This window comes from Hippopotamus amphibius, chromosome 9, assembly GCF_030028045.1.
Source record: "Hippopotamus amphibius kiboko isolate mHipAmp2 chromosome 9, mHipAmp2.hap2, whole genome shotgun sequence".
NCBI classification, from domain to species: domain Eukaryota; kingdom Metazoa; phylum Chordata; class Mammalia; order Artiodactyla; family Hippopotamidae; genus Hippopotamus; species Hippopotamus amphibius.
This window is the reverse complement of record NC_080194.1, coordinates 102195684-102209270: the sequence shown is the minus strand read 5'-3', so window position 1 is coordinate 102209270 and position 13587 is coordinate 102195684. Positions and strand designations below refer to the sequence as shown.

Below are 13587 nucleotides of genomic sequence, written 5' to 3'. Positions count from 1 at the left end.
TGCTACCTCTCCCAGACATCCTTACATCATAGGCATGGACCAGATTCTGCCCCAGTGGCAGATGTTTTGGTTGGTGACACCCTTGACCAGTGCTGGGGAGGGGTCCGTGCATCCACTACTGAGTCTGGACCTGGTAGTGGCAGTAGAGATGTCTTTATTGGTCTGGCTTTGTGTTATCATTTTAAGCATTATTTTTGGCTACGTAACCTCTAAACCCAGTTCTGTAGCCCTCCTGGAGATTCTGTGGATTACCTTTGGAAAAAATTCCTTTTCTGCTTAAATAGGCAAAGCTAGTTTCTGTTCCTTGTGATAATAAACCCTGACTGGTACGAGGCGCAAGTCCATGCTTACGTTGGCATTTTAGTCAGTCACTGGCACCTACTGAGTACAGAGCACTCTGAAAGGCACAAAAGGAAATATTTATTTATTCTCTGAGTATTTCTTGCTTGGCATTTGATAGAAGGAGAGGCAAACAGAACTGGTCTATCAGATTAGTGCTGTGAGGACAAGTAGGAGAAGGTCGGGATACTGCTGTCAAACTACGATGGAGGCAGATATTTGTGGATCTACTGATCCTCAAGATGGATTTAGTGTGGGGATGAAGGGTTGGGGTAAGAAGGGATGCTTTGGGGGTAAGTACTGTGTTTCATTAATTCCAAGAGTCAAGTTGTTCCCTTTATCTTGACATTTATGAAATTAGGAAACATTAGAGTGTGTCATGTTTTAACTGCCACTTTTTTCTCCTCAACCCATCTAACATATTTCACCGAATCTAAGATGTCATTGATATATATTATTATATATTTTACCATTAAAGAAAAAAGCTCAGTAAGTAATTACTAAAAAATGATGATATTTAACATCATACTGGGGAATCTAGAGTAGATGATTTAAAGAGAACCTAGGAGAATTAGGTCAGTTGTAGAAATGTTGTGAGCTAAACACCAGATTCCTTGTCATTATTCTAGTAGTCTCCCAAAGCTGTTAAAGAGTAATAGATTCACCTCTAACTTCTGTTATGAACAAATTCAGGTACTAATCATTATAGCCTTGCTTGGTATAAAGTATGCCTGGTGTACTTAGAGTGATTCTCAGTCTTGTGGATGGCACATTTATTTTTTATAACTTTTATTTGGAAGTTTTCAAATATGTACAAAAGTAGAAAGAATGGATCCTAGTATTTAACAATTATCAACTCATGATCAATGCTGTTTGATTTCTAGCCCTACTCTGTATCCACCCGATTTAATTCTGAAGCAAATCTCAGACATCATACCCTACCATTTTAAATATTTCAGTATATATCTCTAAAACACATATTCAAAATATTGTTACTACATTCTTGTAAATCAAATCTATAGTTTGTAGCACCTTTTTTAATAAACAGATTTTGTATTTATTTTAATTAGGTTTTAGCTACCTTTTTGGGGGAGGTTTTTAAAAAGAAAATCAAATGAGGAATACTTCAATGTCCACTGGTTTCTTTTTAAGAAACTTCTATGATGCTAGTAGGTTGTATCACAACCCTGCAATAATATCTATCTTGATTTTCCATTCTGCAGCTTTCTTTTGAATATGTTCTCTAGTTGAGGATTTGTTTATACTGCTGTTCTTGCCATTTCCAAAGCAATCTTCAGAAAAGTTCTATCTATCCCTTTATTATTTTTGGTCCCAAAAGGAGGATTCACAATTCCTGTATCAAATGACTTGAACCATGTCAATATTTGTCAGCTCAAAGTCTTCCACTTTCCTATTAAATATTTGCAGTGCATTTTCATCTGTGTCAAATTCAGCAAACAACCTGCAATGCGTAGCTGGTGGTATACTGCTCTAAAGTAACTTGGGCTTTTTGAATCCATCTACTTGATGCAAGCAATCTCTAGTTCCTCCAGCGTCAGTTTCTTCTTTTTTGTTTTTTTAAAGTGTAGGTTCACAGGGTTTAAGGGCAGTGATGGACCTTTTAAAAAATTTTTTAAATAAATAAACAAATTTATTTATTTATTGGCTGAGTTTTAATTTTATTTATTTATTTATTTATTTATTTATTTATTGGCTGAGTTGAGTCTTTGTTGCTGCGCGCAGGCTTTCTCTAGTTGCGGCGAGCGGGGGCTACTCTGCCTTGCAGAGCACGGGCTTCTCATTGTGGCAGCTTCTCTTGTTGTGGAGCAAGGGCTCTAGGCACGCGGGCTTCAGTGGTTGCAGCATGTGGGCTTAATAGTTGTGGCTCCCAGGCTCTAGAGCACAGGCTCAGTAGTTGTGGTGCACAGGCTTAGTTGCTCCGTGGCTTGTGGGACCCGGACCAGGGCTTGAACCCGTGTCCCCTGCATTGGCAGGCAGATTCTTAACCACTGCACCACCAGGGAAGTCCCTGTATCATCTTTTTTAAGTTTAAGTTTTTGTTTTTAATCAAAGTAATATTTATGTATCATTTAAAACATCATCTAATTATACATTATAATTAAAAATAAGCCTGTTGCCCAGTCCTTCTCCATTCAGGATTTGTTTCTAAGGTATACTCACTTTAATTCTTTTAGCTGATTCTTCTGGTGTGTTCCACCTTACTTTTCAGTAATCTGCCAATATTGCTATTTCTCAATATTTTAAAAAATCAGATCTACTGATTTTCTACTACAGAAGCGAAGATTTAACTTTCATACCTAACTTCTCTCCCTTATATACATGCACTTCTCTTTCCTCAATTCTCCCATTATCACTTTTTGCCTGGGAGAGATTCACATGTGCCTTGGTTTGAGTGGTGTTCTGAGGGATAAATCTCCTGAGGACTAGTGTTTTGGCTGCCTGTGTTCTGGGAGTTGAGTGGGAGAAGAAGGCTGAATAAATCTCGTGTTTATCATGTAGACTTTCATTTAATCTCTTAATATTCAATATGACAGCTCAATCTCATTTTCTTGTTTCCAAAGTTCAGAGCCTCTCTAGCTCAACCTTTCCAAGAGTTAATCTCACCTCTTTTGATATAATGGAGAGGGGTTATGCCTACTTTCGTAAAGTGGGGAGGAGATCTAGGCCAGAACTAACCCTTATGAAAGCTTTCAACCAAGTTGTGTTGACTTCATTTTACACTCCCACTTTTAGAAGAGTTAGGCATCCTTAACTCCTGAACATGATTGAGATTCCCCGTACTCTAAATTGTATTGGCTGGGGGTCACTTCCCTCACTGCAGATTTAGTTGACTAGGCTGAGTAAATTACCATTTGCCCATCTTCTTTCAGCTTCCAGAATTCTGCTGACATCTCATGTGCACTCCTCTTGCCCTTAGCCTTATGGCTTTATGCTTTTTGATGTCTTTACTCTTATGTTGGTGGGGTTACATGTGTTTTATTTGTCATGTTTAGGTGGAAGTCCATGACACAAGTTTTAAAGGCACACTTAAAAGGAATTAAAGACTTGAAGTAATGTTAAATGCATCAGCAGTAATTATAGTGAATTAATTACTGCTTAGTAAGGATCTCACGTTGACTGTGTAAACTTCCACAATTACCATATTTGTTGTGCTTACTCCTCTTTTCTCCCTACCCATAGTAAATTTTAGGACTTTCTTAACCTAGTCATACCACCTTCTTAGCAAAATATCCTACTTAACACATACTACTGTAAATAATATGTACCCCCAGTTGTAAAGAAAAAGAATTTCATACAATTAATGATCAGAATTTTGTCACACATCTGTGAAGAGTCCATAGAACTGTGACATGTTGGTTAGGAACCCTTGCCTCAGAGTATAGTGCAGTTTAGTCTGACATGACTGGAATGAATTTTCATTGGGGACAGCTCAGAGCTTCTCTATCGACTTCAGAAAGGGCACTAGATTCCATGCGTGAGATCTGCTAGATTTCCCATTGCTTCTGGGCACAGACTGTCTTACTTGTGTCCCTAGTGCTTAGAAAGAACTGAACGTAATAAGTCACAATCAGGCTTATTGACTAGAATTAAGAGCTGAGGTCTTTTCCTGCCAGTTGGCTGTCTGTCCTTGGATATGTCATTTGTTGGATTTGTTTGAGGCCCCAAGAGGTCACGTAGGAAAGGTGTAGTGGAAGAAAAGGGTCGAGAATGGAACCTTGGGGAACACCTACACTTAAAAGTGAGGCAGAGGAAGAGTGTGAGACAGATGGAAAACCAGGAGAACGTGGAAACATGGAAGCCAGAAGCAGGCCTTTCAAGAAGTAGCATCACATGAAATCACATCAAGTAAGATAAAGATAAGAAAATGGAGCTTGGGGGCTTCCCTGGTGGCTCAGTGGTTAAGACTCCACCTGCCAATGCAGGGGACATAGGTTTGATCCCTGGGCCGGGAAGATTCCTCATGCTGCAGAGCAGCTAAGCCCGTGCACCACAACTACTGAGACTGCACGCTAGAGCCCACAAGCCACAACTACTGAAGCCTGCGTGCCTAGAGCCTGTGCTCCGCAACAAGAGATGCCACTGCAATGAAAAGCCCAGGCACCACAATGAAGAGTAGCCCCTGCTCTCCACAACTAGAGAAAGCCCGTGCACAGCAACAAAGACCCAATGCAACCGAAAATAAAAGTAAATAAGCAAAATAAATAATAAAATAAATCTTTAAAAAAAAGAGAGAGAAAATAGAGCTTGGACTAGACCATACTCTGCCTTCAACCAAACATGTATATCCTCATTCACTCACTCTTTGTACAGATAAATGTTTACCACTCCTGAGATGCTTACAGTCAGACAGGTTTTTGTAGTATGGGGAAGGTGTTTTGAGCCCTGTGTATGGGTGTGTGAGTATGATGGAAGGACTGTGATAGGGGGAGGGAACCAGAGCTCAGAGACTATGCAGTAAGAAGTTGGGAGGCTCTTCATGAGGCTAAGAAGGACATGAGTTAGTCATATGTAGTCAAGCTATAACATATCATAGAATAACTTAATTAACCTGGTTTAACCTGAATAAAAATGTTTGAGTCAGAAAATAAGATCCTCTAGTGTGATTCATGGCAGGCCATTTGTGTTCTGTGTCATCAACCAATGGATTCTTCTGAAGAAACACTGTAGCCTGGAATTTGGAAATAAATGAGTTTCAGTCCTACTGTATTTCATCAGTTTCTACCTCCCATCACTGAAATTGGGATGCATCATAATTTAATTAGAAACATTTTATTTTTCCTTAAAGGCACATGACATAATGGTGCACTTTACCATTGATGGCACTGATGAAATTCCACTGGAATGAATCAAATAATATTCATTGAGCAAACATTTATCAAGTCATGTGTATCAAATCATAGCTCTAAAGTCACTTTAAAACTATTTTTTAAATTTGCTGTACAGCACAAATTGTTGCAGAAGCCCAATCTAAATGGTCTACTTCTTGGAAGAATGCTACTATCTCATCTCTGTGGTCAGGGTCAGCAGTTGCCTTAGGAGCAAGGTACCCTGTTTGCCTCCAGGCCCCTGGAAATGTCTGAAATTGTTTGGACTTTTCTGTCAGATGTTTACAGGTAGATGCCCTCTCTATGTTTTCATCATATGAAAGTGAAAATTTTGCAAAAGGCATCAGCCTAGATTGGCAAAATCATCCATTTAATTTTTTTGCAACCATAAGTTTACCATTCTTTTATTGTGGTTTTATTTAGAAATTTAACTTTTAAAGCTAAAAAGTTTTTAAAACTAAAGCTGTTATGTAGTTGAGAATGTACAAAATCTAGACTGAGTATTTTTATGGAAAAGTGGATTAGTGTTTAGACTTTGAAATTTCCTTATTGTTTTGCAGATTAAAGACAAATTTCATCAATCCTGCTCTCCCCCTCTTTGCTCCATCCCTGAAAACAATAGGTGGATGTAGGCGACCACAGTGAATGCCAGGAAATCACTATCCTTTTAAAGACGATCATAAATACATTTGCAGGCAGTCCTGAATTCTGTGGCTGGCATGGCCTCCACTGTTATAAATCACAAAAACTTAATTCCTGAACAAGGATAAAAGCGTCTTACTTATTTTAATGAGTATCAGTACAGCATTTTTTCAAGTAAATCAGAGAAGGAGGAAAGGAAAGTTCTGGAATGTGGCCCTATGGAGATTATTATGCATAAGCATTATACCTCTAATATGACAAGCTGGATAGCATGTGTGAAATGTAAATGTATAATTTGAAAGAGTTTTTTATTTCTCTGGGATAGTAATTTCTTATATTCCTTCTCCTCTCTCCTCATGTGCAGACCTATATTAAGTAAAAAAATGCATTTTATACATGTTTCAGGTGCTCATAAATAGCCTTGGACATTTCTCTTTCCCTTCTCCTTCCTCCCTTCCCATTCCCATCTCTTCCCTTCTTGTTTCACGTGGTAAGTCTGATTGCAGTACATCTTTTGAAGACTGAGTTCCTCATCTCTTTGTGTCTTCCTTACACTGAAACCGTACTTCTTAGGACTTGACAAAATAGGGAGCATGATGCAAACTTAGCCTTTATCTGAATTTGCTAATTCAGAACCTATTTATTTGCCTAATTTGAACTTGATACTTGACCCATCTGATTTAGGAAGACTGACTGACCTCCTTGTTTTGTTGTGGGGGTTGGCTCAGTCAGAGCCCAGCAACTCACATTGCAGGTGACTTACCTGCTCCTTCTTACCTACAAACTGCATGTGCCCTTGCCTGGTGTTCCCACAGAGACGTGCTTCCTGCAGGGAGGTCAGGTTTGTTTTGGAGAACTTTCTCAAATTTCTTGAACACTATCCACAGGCCTGCATACGTGCAGAGCATAATAGAGAATTAATGGGAACTGTGAGCTGAATTAATCATATCCTAAAACTACTTTGACTTCAATTATCTGTAAGTTTTGGCCTTTATCAGAATAATTGCCTCTCTCTCCCATTTTATCTTTTCCACCTAGATACAGCTTTTGCTCAAGAAAATGTAGGAAAAGAGAAGTCTGTATCTGTTTCTGCAAAAGTCTCTACCTGGCTGTCTGATAGAGGGATGTCACCACTATGATTTCATTAGACTCTAACAGGGCACAGGTACATACAGTGAGACCATTTAGTAGGAAAACTGAAATTTCCACATAGATTAGGACTATTTATTTGGAGTTTATCAGTGTTATCAGGAATTTTTTTCTATTACTTTTAGAAAATATTTAAAGTGACATAGTATAATGAAGACACAGGATAACTGGAATTGAACCAAATTAGCCATAGGCTTTCTTCTGATACCCAAAGCAGCTTTTGATCAATCTTACTCTTAAGGGAGAAAACTGTAAAAGTTTTCATATTATTTATGAACCTTATGGTTTAACATGTTATTGCTTTTGTTCTTCCTTCACCTGAAATGAGAAGAATAGTTCAAACTGAGAAATTAAGTCAGCAGCAAATAGTTTTGATATTGCTGGTCTTGAATTTATCATCTATAGAGTTGTGTGTGTTCTCCCTTCTCTCAACTGCTACATGGATTTTTTTCACTACTGCTAAAAAATGTTGCCCAAACTTTCTCTTTTTAATCTAGATTCTGGGGAGGGGGAGTAGAATATGTTTTCATCTTTTGATTATCATTAATTACAGCAAGTTGTATTTTGAGGTTGACCCACTTGGTTGATTTTTTTCTCCTGGAAGTGTTGCTGCATGAAAAGGAAACAGTAACAACAAGAAGCCCTTAGGGAATCTAAAGGAGGATGGAACTTGTTTTGCTTTTTGATGAATATAAGAAAACTCATTCAAGTTAGTATATATCTCCCAGGTAGATTTGGAATATTTTACCAGCCATTAGATGTTTTTTATGTATGGTTTAAAAAGAAAGGCAAACAAATATTTTCATCTACAAAGGGAAAGGTGTAATATATGGTGGAAACTAAAACATACAGAGGTAGACTGAAGGAAAAACAGGAGAAAAAGTTGATTTTAAGACCCTGTCACACTGACCAATGACTCAAAGAATAATTTGAGGAGAATGAAATCACCACACAGATAGCAGTGCAGATCAGGAGCTTGAATTTCATGGGATTTTTGTAAAGCCAAGGGAACATGAGATTTACACTGAGGGGGGGTGTATTTTTATTATGTTATTTCAGAATTATACTGCCAAGGATTCATGTACCCTTGGAAATGTGGCCTCAAGAAAGAATATAAAACTGTCCTTTTTTTTGACTCTGTTGTATAACTTCTTCCCATAAAACTTGCTTTAGAAACTTTTCAGGTTAGTAGGCCATTTGCTTTGAGAAAGGAACGGGGTTAATTTTCAGTAGCATAATAACTCTTATTATTCAAGAATCCCCCAGCTGGCTCTGAAGGGATACTTGAGTTTGGAGGTGTAGGTATACATCCAGGCTTTGGTTATCCCAGCTCTGCATTTTCATTTGGATTGAATACACACTATTATGTCAATCCAGAACTGCACCCCAGTGTCTTCCAAAGGAACCACAGGAGAGTGAATAATAGCAATGCTTTAGGAGCCAGGCTGTGGCTTAACTTTTCTGTACCTCAGTTTTCTCAGCTGTAAAATGGAGATTCTGGCTATTATTCACTTCAGAGGATGACTGTTAAATGAGTTAATATAAATAAAGCTCATAGACTATTGCCTGGCATAGGGTAAGCCCTTTGAAAATATTAGCTGTTATTCACAAAATCTTAGGCCAAGACTAAATTTTTTTGAATTAAATTTTATTTTAAATATACTCTATACATTCCTTGCAAAACTAAAAATAGAACTACCATATGACCCAACAGTCCCACTACTGGGCATATACCCAGAGAACACCATAATTCAAAAAGACACATGCACTCCAATGTTCATTGCAGCTCTATTTACAATAGCCAGGACATGGAAGCAACCTAAATGTCCATCAACAGATGAATGGATAAAGAAGATGTGGTACATACATACAATGGAATATTACTCAGCTGTAAAAAGCAATGAAACTGGGACATTTGTAGAGACATGGATGGACCTAGAGACTGTCATACAGGGTGAAGTGAATCAGAAAGAGAAAAACAAATATTGTATATTAACACATATATGTGGACTATAGAAAAATGGTACAAATCAACCGGTTAGCAAGGCAGAAATAGAGACACAGATGTAGAGAACAAACATATGGACACCAAGTGGGGAAAGCAGGGAGGGTTGGGGGGGAAATGAATTGGGAGATTGGGATACCAAATTGTACACTCTAAATATATGCAGTTTATTGTAAAAAATAAGAAAATAAAAAGTTAAGAAATATATATATATATACTCTATACAGCATTTAAAAAACAGGTGTCATCCCAAATTAGGCAGATGATAACAGTGAAACAGTATTTACTTTGTGGACTGTCTTTTATTTATGCATAAACATTATGAGTCCACAGGCATTTTGGTTGTTACAGGGGATACATTCAGAATTTGAAGGGCTACATGGAAAGTATTGGGTTGGCCAAAACGTTCGTTTGGAAAACCCCGAATGAACTTTTTGGCCAACCCAATAGCTTTTTCTGTCTCATGTTGGGATTAAGATTTTTAAAGAAAGGAATTCTGTTCCCTCTAGTTGAGTCTCTCATTCCCTGGAATGCTCAATAGATGGGTTGGCTTCTAAGAGGTAGGGTCACCCTGTGGTACTTTACAAAGAGCCTCAGGGCTCTTGCTCATAGGACGTAGGGCAGGTTCCTTGATGCCAGGTAAGAGGAAGCAGCAGACCACTCCTCTCTGCCCCTTTCCTTCCATTTGGAAAAAAAAAAAGTACGAGGGGCACATAACCCCATACACAGCACTGAAGTGTCAGTTGATCATTGGAGCACAATGATTTGATCCTTCCCTTCTGAACAGGTCAGGACAGCATCCCTGTACACATGGAGAAAAATTACTGCAGATAAGGGGAAAGGGTCGGGAAACCAGGATTATGATTATATTCTTTGCTTTGATTAAAAAAAACCCAAAAACTACAGGGTTTTTTCCCTTCCAGTGGGGAGGTTTTTTGTTTGTTTTTTAAATAGTGCTGTTAAAGAAGTACATTTCTTGAGAAAGATGCAGAGTTCATTTCAACAAATCTGTATTGAGCACTGATGTACCAGGCACTGCATGAGGCCCTGGGGCTTCCCTGGTGCCCTGGAGGAGCATGTAGTCCAGAGGGAAAAGAATCATGAAATAGATCATTTCAGAACAAGAGGAGAGATTTAAAATATAGCACATAATTCTGATATCCACCTTGGGTTAAAAACTTCTCTAGAAAGGAAGTTACAGGGAAGGGATAGCACCCAGGACAGTTTCCGTGTTGTCCTTGTATGTGAAACAGGTGGCTTTGGAGCTAATGTCTGACCAAAAAAGGGTGAACTTTATGTAAACAATACTTCAATCAATCTGAATTAAACAAAAAGTTAATACATATCAATGGTTTTCAATTAGTGAGACATATAAACAAGATAAGTAACTTACATTTCATGAAGTTAAAGTCAACAGGCTGGTGTGTAAAATACTTGAGAAGTCTGTCAGGGCTGCAATTTTGTCAGAGTGCTGTGCAAACAAAAAGGAAACTCAAATTCTTCCTGACCTTAGGCCCTGACCAGCCACTTCAGAAATGCTGCTTTGGCTACAAAGGAGTAGATTAACTCATCACCACTTGTGGAAAAACAGTTCAAAGGACATTTCTTATCAATAGTGGCCCAGAGTTGCACACCAACTATGATTTGTTCCTGTTTTTTATATAGATTTTCTCGTTAACAGTAATTAGGACATTAACAAGTGTGCCTCCTTTAAAACAAAGCTAGATTTAAAAAATCAAGTAAGCAGTAATTCTTTTTGCTTTTCTATAGAGAACATTTAGAGAAGTTATTTAATGAGCACCCCAGTGAGCAGTGAGTTAAGTAGCATTTGCAAAAGGCTTTCTTCTACCACCCAAAGCCATTTTTGGTGTTTCCTCTTTGGGGGAAGATAATTAGAACTAATTGTTGCCTTTGTTTCCTGTTTGGGAGACAGATAATTAGAACTAATTATTATTTTCCTTACTTTCACTTGTCTCACCCAACCAGCAAATCCAATTGATTCTACCTTCGAAGTATTTTCCACTTTTGTTCACGTCTCTTCATCACCACTGTTGGTGCCCCAGTTCAGGTCACAACTTGCCAAAATTTATCTAAATACTCTCTTAAGTGATTCTTGACTTGACAAAATGATCTTTTATTTTAGAGGAGGATATAGGACTTCCCTGCTGGCACAGTGGTTAAGAATCCGCCTGCCAATGCAGGGGACACGGGTTTGATCCCTGGTCCTGGAGATCCCACATGCCTTGGAGCAACTAAGCCTGTGCACCACAACTACTGAGCCTGCACTCTAGAGCCTGTGAGCCACAACTACTGAAGCCCGCATGCTCTAGGGCCTGTGTGCCACAACTACTGAGCCCACGTGCCACAACTACTGAGCCCGTGTGTTGCAACTACTGAAGCCTGAGCACCTACTTCCCAGGCTCTGCAACGAGAAGCCACCACACAGAGAAGCCTGTGCACTGCAACGAAGAGTAGCCCCTGCTCGCTGCAACTAGAGAAAGCCTGTGTGCAGCAACGAAGACCCAGCACAGCCAAAGAAATAAATAAGTAGAGGAGGATAGAATAAGAATGAGAAAGTAATACCAGAAATGAGTAGCAACTTATCACTTGCATATTACACACATCTAATCATGCTAAGCACCTTACAAGCTTTGGTTCATTCAGTCCTTAGAACAGTCTTACAAGGTAGTTATGATTTCTCTCCCCAACAAGAAGAAAACTGAACCCCAGAGAGATTAAGCAATTGTCTAAAGCCATTTGGCTATTGTAGAGCTCAGACAAGAATTTTCTGTCTCCAAAACTTGTGCTCTTAACCACTATGTAGTCTTTGCCATATTTGCCCAGCTTTCCGTTAATTTTATTTATTTATTTATTATTTTGGGGGGGTACACCAAGTTCAATCATCTGTTTTTATACACATATCTCCATATTCTCTCCCTCCCTCGACTCCCCCCCACCCTCCCTTGAGTTCCCCCCACCCTCCCCGTCCCAGTCCTCTAAGGCATCTTCCATCCTCGAGTTGAACTCCCTTTGTTATACAACAACTTCCCACTGACTAGCTATTTTACAGTTGGTACTATATATATGTCTGTGCTACTCTCTCGCTTCATCTCAGCTTCCCCTTCACCCCCCGCCCCCTCCCAAACCTTGAGTTCTCCAGTCCATTCTCTGCATCTGCATCCTTGTTCTTCTCACTGAGTTCATCAGTACCATTTTTAGATTATGTATATGTGAGTTAGCATACAATATTTGTCTTTCTCTTTCTGACTTACTTCACTCTGTATGACAGACTCTAGGTCTATCCACCTCATGACATATAGCTCCATCTCATCCCTTTTTATAGCTGAGTAATATTCCATTGTATATATATGCCACATCTTCTGTATCCATTCATTTGTTGATGGGCATTTAGGTTGCTTCCATGTCCTGGCTATTGTAAATAGTGCTGCAATAAACATTATGGTACATGTTTCTTTTGGGATTATGGTTTTCTTTGCGTATATGCCCAGGCGTGGGATTACTGGATCATATGGTAGTTTTTATGCCCAGGCGTGGGATTACTGGATCATATGGTAGTTCTATTTGTAGTTTTTTAAGGAACCTCCAAATTGTTTTCCATAGTGGCTGTACCAACTTACAGTCCCACCAACAGTGTAGGAGAGTTCCCTTTTCTCCACACCCTCTCCAACATTTGTTGTTTCCAGATTTTGTGATGATGGCCATTCTGACCAGTGTGAGGTGATACCTCATTGTGGCTTTGACTTGCATTTCTCTAATGATGAGTGATGTTGAGCATCTTTTCATGTGTTTGTTGGCCATCTGTAGGTCTTCTTTGGAGAAATGTCTATTTAGGTCTTCTGCCCATTTGTGGATTGGATTATTTGCTTTTTTGGTATTAAGCTGCATGAGCTGCTTGTATATTTTGGAGGTTAATCCTTTGTCTGTTGTTTCATAGGCAACTATTTTTTCCCATTCTGAGGGTTGCCTTCTAGTCTTGTTTATGGTTTCTTTCGCTGTGCAAAAGCTTTTAAGTTTCATGAGGTCCCATTTGTTTATTCTTGATTTTATTTCCATGATTCTAGGAGGTGGGTCAAAAAGGATGTTGCTTTGATGGATGTCATAGAGTGTTCTGCCTATGTTTTCCTCTAGGAGTTTTATAGTGTCTGGCCTTACATGTAGGTCTTTAATCCATTTGGAGTTTATTTTTGTGTATGGTGTTAGGAAGTGTTCTGATTTCATTCTTCGACATGTTGCTGTCCAATTTTCCCAGCACCACTTATTGAAGAGGCTGTCTTTTTTCCACTGTATATTTGTGCCTCCTTTGTCAAAGATAAGGTGCCCATATGTGTTTGGGCTCAGCTTTCCATTAAATAGTAAGGATCCTTTGCAGTATTAAACAGTGTTGTATTACCCAGAACAGTGCTGGGCGCATAAACATTCAAGAAGCTTTTGTTGCTTCATTTGTTTTGTTTTAATGGACAGACTCCGGAACCCCTATGTACAGGACAGGAAGCTGAAGCATTATAATACTTCATTTATCTCACATCATTTTTTTTTAATCTCATCATTATGAATGAGTTTTTTTAGGTAAACCAGTTTTCCGGC

General features: G+C 38.8%; 1 protein-coding gene across 15 annotated transcripts in view; it reads left to right on the top strand.

Moving 5' to 3' along the window:
- The window catches only part of ELMOD1 (ELMO domain containing 1), a 97662-nt gene that overhangs the window by 5234 nt on the left and 78841 nt on the right, over positions 1-13587 (top strand). The gene's annotated exons all lie outside the window — the stretch shown is intronic.